Here is a 6,161-nt window from a genome sequence, read left to right on the forward strand (position 1 = left end):
CACGTGTGGAAAGATACAGTACTTGTGTAGAGAATGTAAATTTTAAGGCTATATTTTAAAATTAGTGGCTAATGGCAAGCACTATTGTAATTTAGGACCATTGTTCTTACTTAAAAAAATGTATTTTATGATTGTTTCTTTTTTTTAGTTTGATTTACATTTATAGTTTTAAAAACTGATCAGTGTTTGTCTTTCAAGGGAGAGTAAATATTCCAAAATCTACAAATCCAGTTTTCTGAATGAACAAATATGCATCATAAAAAACCCTACTCTGACGACAACTTAATTGGAAGATAAAATTGTCACTGTTTTTGTAGGGTTGTTACTACTGGAAGCTCCAAACTTTAAATATTTCAGTTTGTTTTACTGTACTGACAGCCTTTTGTTATATTATGTCAGATTGCATCATATCATGTCGTGTAATATCACATCGAATGATGTTACGTTTTATTACGGCTCGTCACATTATTGTTCTCAGTGTACAGGTCTGAATTTTTACGGAGCCCTCCACAGCACTTGCTCGGCTCTATCGAACGCACTGAAAAAGATTGACAATTTTTTGTTTTGTTTTTTGCCGGTAGCTACATCTTTTAAAAAAAGCAGCAATGTTTGTATTGGAATAGAACCATGGGCTGGTTTTGTGAATAAAAACAAATGCATGTATTTGTGTTGAAAATTTACAGCTCTGACGTCTGTCTATTTGCATGTTTTTTAAGAAACAGCAACAAACGTACAAAAAATTTTTTATGACAATATGGAAATGTCCACAGAATCCTCTAGGTTGTTCCCTTTTCCATTCAAACAGTAAAATAAAAAGCATTGGGACAAAATATGTCATTTTGAGATGCGATAAAGATGTTTTATCAAGAGTCTTTGATTTCTTCATCTTCTTCTACTTGATGTCTGACACACTTATAACAATGACAGTGAAGAAGAGTGTGCTTATGGCTTTGTCTGTGGCCCACTGATCTTAATATATTTGCATTCCTTCGTACGGTACAGTCTGACATTTAAAGGTAAAAAACACAATTAAAAGACAATGAATTATTGATACTCAGCCAACGTCTCTGACCGGCAGTCTGTGAAAGCTAATCAGTGGTAAGGTGGGAAGGTATGGCTGTTTTGGCAGCTCAAACACCTTTTGAGTTTTTTGTTCTGAAGATCACCACACAAAAGAGAACATGGGGCGGCTGCATCATTCACGTGGATTCTGTGTGTGGATTTTTGTGGGTATAAACTTTCAAGGATGGATATTTGCTACCTACAGACTTATTATCTATGTCCATAGACCTTAATCAGGTTAGACGCCATGTTGAATTTAATGTGACTGTGAGGGACAGACCTGCAGTTGCACTGTATAAAGGTACTGTATAAAGATTGTGTCAATTATCAACTCAAAACAACTTTCAAAACTGTTGTTTTGTCTACTAAAAGCTTTCTTTTTTTTTGTTAGGAAGACATTTCCGTTGCTAAACAATCGGTATGAATGCACTGTGCTTCAGTGTTCAATCCCTCACAGCCTTGTTTTTATACCTGTCAAAAATGAAATATTTCGCTACCCTGACTAAGGTTTATGGACATTGTCAAATTAAAAACTCATTATCTGATAAGTAAAACATACAATCAGGTGTGTAGGAACTTTTTTAAAAAGCATTATAAGATGGATATTTCTTTCCTGAAGTATAAGTTGCAAGATTAAATCTTGCTTAAAGGGATAGTCCACCGAAAAATGAAAATTTTTGTCATAATTTGTTCACCCTCATGTCATTCCAAATCTGTACACATTTCTTTCTTCTATATATTTTTGAAGAATGTTGATAATCCATTGACTTCGATTGTCTGTACAAAAATATAATTTAAGCCAATGGGAACCGAAATTGTTTAGTTACCAACATTCTTCAAATTATGTTCCTTTGTGTTCCACAGAAAAACATGTACATTTAAATGATGACAGAATTTTCATTGGGTGGACTGTTTTTAATTAAAGATAACAATAAAATTAAAATATATTCAAATTACTTGCATTTTTAACATTTTCATGCAGGTGGATGAGAGATCTCACTGGTGCCCTATATCGCTTATGACCAGGACCACCGCTAACTAGAGGGAAGTATAATACTTAATGTAGCAAACTTTTTAACGACTGGTAAGGGGAGTGAACTAGCCTCCGACAGCTACTGCAGCAGCCGAGTTAATTGCAGCTTTTTAGAGGGTCTGAGATGAAAGACGGCAGACCAAAGCCCCCCTAAATAGGGTCAAGCGATGCCTATGGCACACACTGAGTAATGAGACTTTGAAAAGTAATGATTAACTGTGAATAAATGCAGAAATCGCAGTCGTAACACCCCTGCATACAAGAAACATGGTTGGCCTACTGCAAATGTGAACTAATAAAACTAAATTTTTTCGACAAAGTAAGACAGGTGGAAGTAAAAGTATGCGGATTATGCGAACACAAGAGCAAAGCGTCGTGCTGCAGGAGAGAGGTGGAGGTACCAGCTGCAGGCCTGGAGTTACAGTTTTGGTTAAAGATATATTTTCTAAATGCATTATGGTGATCTTATTGTAAATGATCCATCCATGCATATGTTATATTTTGTATTTACTTTATTTACCAGCAGCACTGGTTCTGAAAAGTATTTTTTCAATAAATTTTTCCAGTTCTAAAAAGTCTATGTTATAGCGCTATAAACAATGAACCAAGCCAACCGCCAACCATGAGGTGAATCACAGCGTTACAAATCTTTATTTGCACCAAAAAAACTATATGAAAATTGAACAAAATGACAAAGTTATAACGGCTTTAGTGAAGGAAAGAACTACAATCCCATGAAGCTTTGCAAATTACATGATCAAATTAAAAATAGAAAAATCTTGAACCTGCAACACTGTTCTTATAAGGTTAGGCCCAAGTTTAGGCCCTAATATATCTGAAGAAAGCTATCTGTTAGCATCTGTTAGCATTCCCATCCATCTCAATGCCAGTTGACATTTATGCATTTGGCAGATGCTTTGGAAGTGACTTACACCGCATTCAAGGTATACATGTATTCAGGACCTTGGCGTTTCTAGCGAGACTGAGCCATGTTGAATGATCCATCTTTACTACAACTCATTTAACCACAGCTCAAGTTGCAATTTTAAGACCCATCCAAAAAATGGTCACTGGTCAAATATTTAATATATAATGAATATTATGCTGCTCGCAAATAAAAAAAAGAAGTCAGAAAACATGGTTATGTTTGAATATCTGTCAATGAATTAACTTGTTTTTGCTCGTATAATGGTGCTGAAAAAGCCAGTCTTACTGGTCTTAGCCAGATTAAGCTGGTTTTACAGTCTGACTTAAAGGGTTAGTTCACCCCAAAATTTTACGATGCTACGAGAATAATTTTTATATTATTATAAAGAAAACAATAATAACAATTTCTTCAGCAATTCTTCTCCCCGAGTTACCGTCTTCTGCCATTTTGGAGAGTACCCCAGAACGTAATCAATGTAATCAGCATTGTTTAAAGGGGTCATATGATGCGATTTCAATTTTTCCTTTCTCTTTGGAGTGTTACAAGCTCTTGGTGCATAAAGAAGATCTGTAAAGTTGCAAAGACTAAAGTCTCAAATCCAAAGAGATATTCTTTATAAAAGTTAAGAGTCAACCCCTCCTACCTAAAACGGCTCATTCTAACACGCCCCCACATGTCTATGTCACGATGTGGGAAGATTTGCATAACGCCGCCCATATGTTCACGGAAAAAAAGAAGGCGTAACTTTAATTCTTGCTGTAGTATTGTTGCCACCGCTGCCATGTTGTGGAGTCGCTGTGTGTTGCGTTGTGAAAGCGAAACTACTTTGTTTGGTCTTCCAAAAGAGGACACAACTAGAAATCAGTGGTTAAGTTGTATTTACAACACTGTTCCAGAACAGTTCAACCCAAATATTCAGATGTGTGCTGCACATTTTATGGAGGATGAGGACTGTTTCCTGAACCAGTAGCCTACACTGCGTCTGTGGCACAAAGGCGGTTTCTACAAAGTTGGGCAGTTCCAACTTTGTAAGGACAGTCTGGCGCTTCTGACTCACAGCCTGTAAGTACATTTTTTATATTTAAATAATTTCCCACTGATGATTCAAACGCGAGTTTTGAGGAGTGTTTAGTAGGCTTGTTGTTTGTTGTTTCTCCGATCACAAATGCAGACGTGGTTTTATGTTTACGCGGCACAATACGCAACGCAAAGCGTAAAAAGACAGTATAAGTAATTATAATCACTAATTATGTCGCCACTTCATGCAACAAATGCCTTATTTGAAATGGGTTTTATTGGTTTTGTCTCTTCCTGCTGGGAGTTGGCATCACAGTATGTTAAGGGGCGTAACATTTCCGTCACACGCTTGAGGCATTCGGCCAATCACAATGCACTGGATAGCTGGCCAATCAGCGTATACCTCGCTTTTTTAGAACGATGAGCTTTGTAAAAATCGACGCATTTCAGAAAGGCGGGGCATAGAGGAGCAACAATAATGTACATTATATGGAAAATAATGTGTTTTTTAAATAAACACATTGCATTACACCAAATAATGTTCTTTTTAGCAACGTCATATGACCCCTTTAAGTTCAGTTTGTGCACACTGTCTACTGAACATAAACAACACTGATTACGTTGATTACGTTCTGGGGTACTCTCCAAAATGGTGGAAGACGGTAATGCAGGGAGAAGAATTGCTGAATAAACTATGTTATTATTGTTTTCTCTGTGCACAAAAAGTATTCTCGTAGCTTCATAAAATTATGGTTGAACCCCTGATGTCACATGGAGTATTTTACCGATGTCCTTGCTATGTTTCTGTGCGTTGATCGTGATAGTATCCTTGCTGTCTATGGGAGGGTCAGAGAGCTCTCAGATTTGATAAAAAAATATCTTAATTTGTGTTCCGAAGATGAGCGAAGGTCTTACGGGTTTGGAGCGACATGAGGGTAATTAATGACAGAATTTTAATTTTTGGGTGAACTAACCCTTTAACAGGTTAAGCTGGTTTAGCTGGTTGTCAACCTGGTCTCCCAGACCAAACCACCTGAATGGTGCACAAAACCTCTCTAAACCCAGCCAACAGGTCAATCTGAACAGGCTAAACCAGCTTAAGCTATTTTAATATGCTTTTTTTCAGCAGCATAGACTAGTTATGGCAGCTACCCTAATAGGCCAACTTTAACCCAAGTAAGTTGATGGCCATCTTGGTTTCTGGTCAAGAACAGCCTCGATTTACATAAATGGTAAAATACTATTATATGCAGTCTCATAAATTTAGCCTCTTTTGCTTAAATCAGGCAAAAAAATAGACAGACAGACAGACAGATACATAGATAGATAGATAGATAGATAGATAGATAGATAGATAGATAGATAGATAGATAGAGAGATAGATAGATAGATAGATAGATAGATAGATAGATGAAAGAAAGAAAGATGACAGACAGACAGACAGATAGATAGATAGATAGATAGATAGATAGATAGATAGATAGATAGATAGATAGATAGATAGATAGATAGATAGATAGATAGATAGATAATTTTAAGGCAAGATTTCCTGTAATTTTGAGCGTTAAATTTCATCCGATCATTTGGTTTATACAAGTTTTTTGGGTTGCGATCAGTTGTAGGTTAGCGTTAGATGTTACAGTTGTGTTCATGTAGGAGTGTGAAGCTAAAGGTGAGTCTCAGGTTGCACATCAAGCTGTAGATGCTTCGACAGGGTTGGAAGCTTCCGGGAAGGTTCTTCGGGGACGTTGTGGGCGTTCATGATGTATCAGTGAGGTTGTGGTGGGTAAACATGGTACTGGACTCTTTAGTGGATGGTGAGGTAGAGTTAATCACGCTGCTGTGGAGTGGAAGGTCAGGCTACCGAGCAGACCTGTCACAGTGGGAGAATCCTAGAATCTTATCACCGCCACACAGACATGCAACCGCGCTGATCTGCTCACCCTCACGGCCAACACGCGCATGCCCTTCCCCCAGCCCCACGCTCGCTTCCTCGCGACGGCCTGAGCCAAGACAACAGCGACAGCCAGCAGAGCCCAATAACCCTGCTGGACCGCTTTGCTGGAGACGTTCAGCGCTACATACAAGCAAACAAAAACGGGCAGAATATCAAAGCCTAAT

This window comes from Sinocyclocheilus grahami, unplaced genomic scaffold, assembly GCF_001515645.1.
Source record: "Sinocyclocheilus grahami isolate Dianchi unplaced genomic scaffold, SAMN03320097.WGS_v1.1 scaffold1610.1, whole genome shotgun sequence".
Classification (NCBI taxonomy): Eukaryota; Metazoa; Chordata; class Actinopteri; order Cypriniformes; family Cyprinidae; genus Sinocyclocheilus; species Sinocyclocheilus grahami.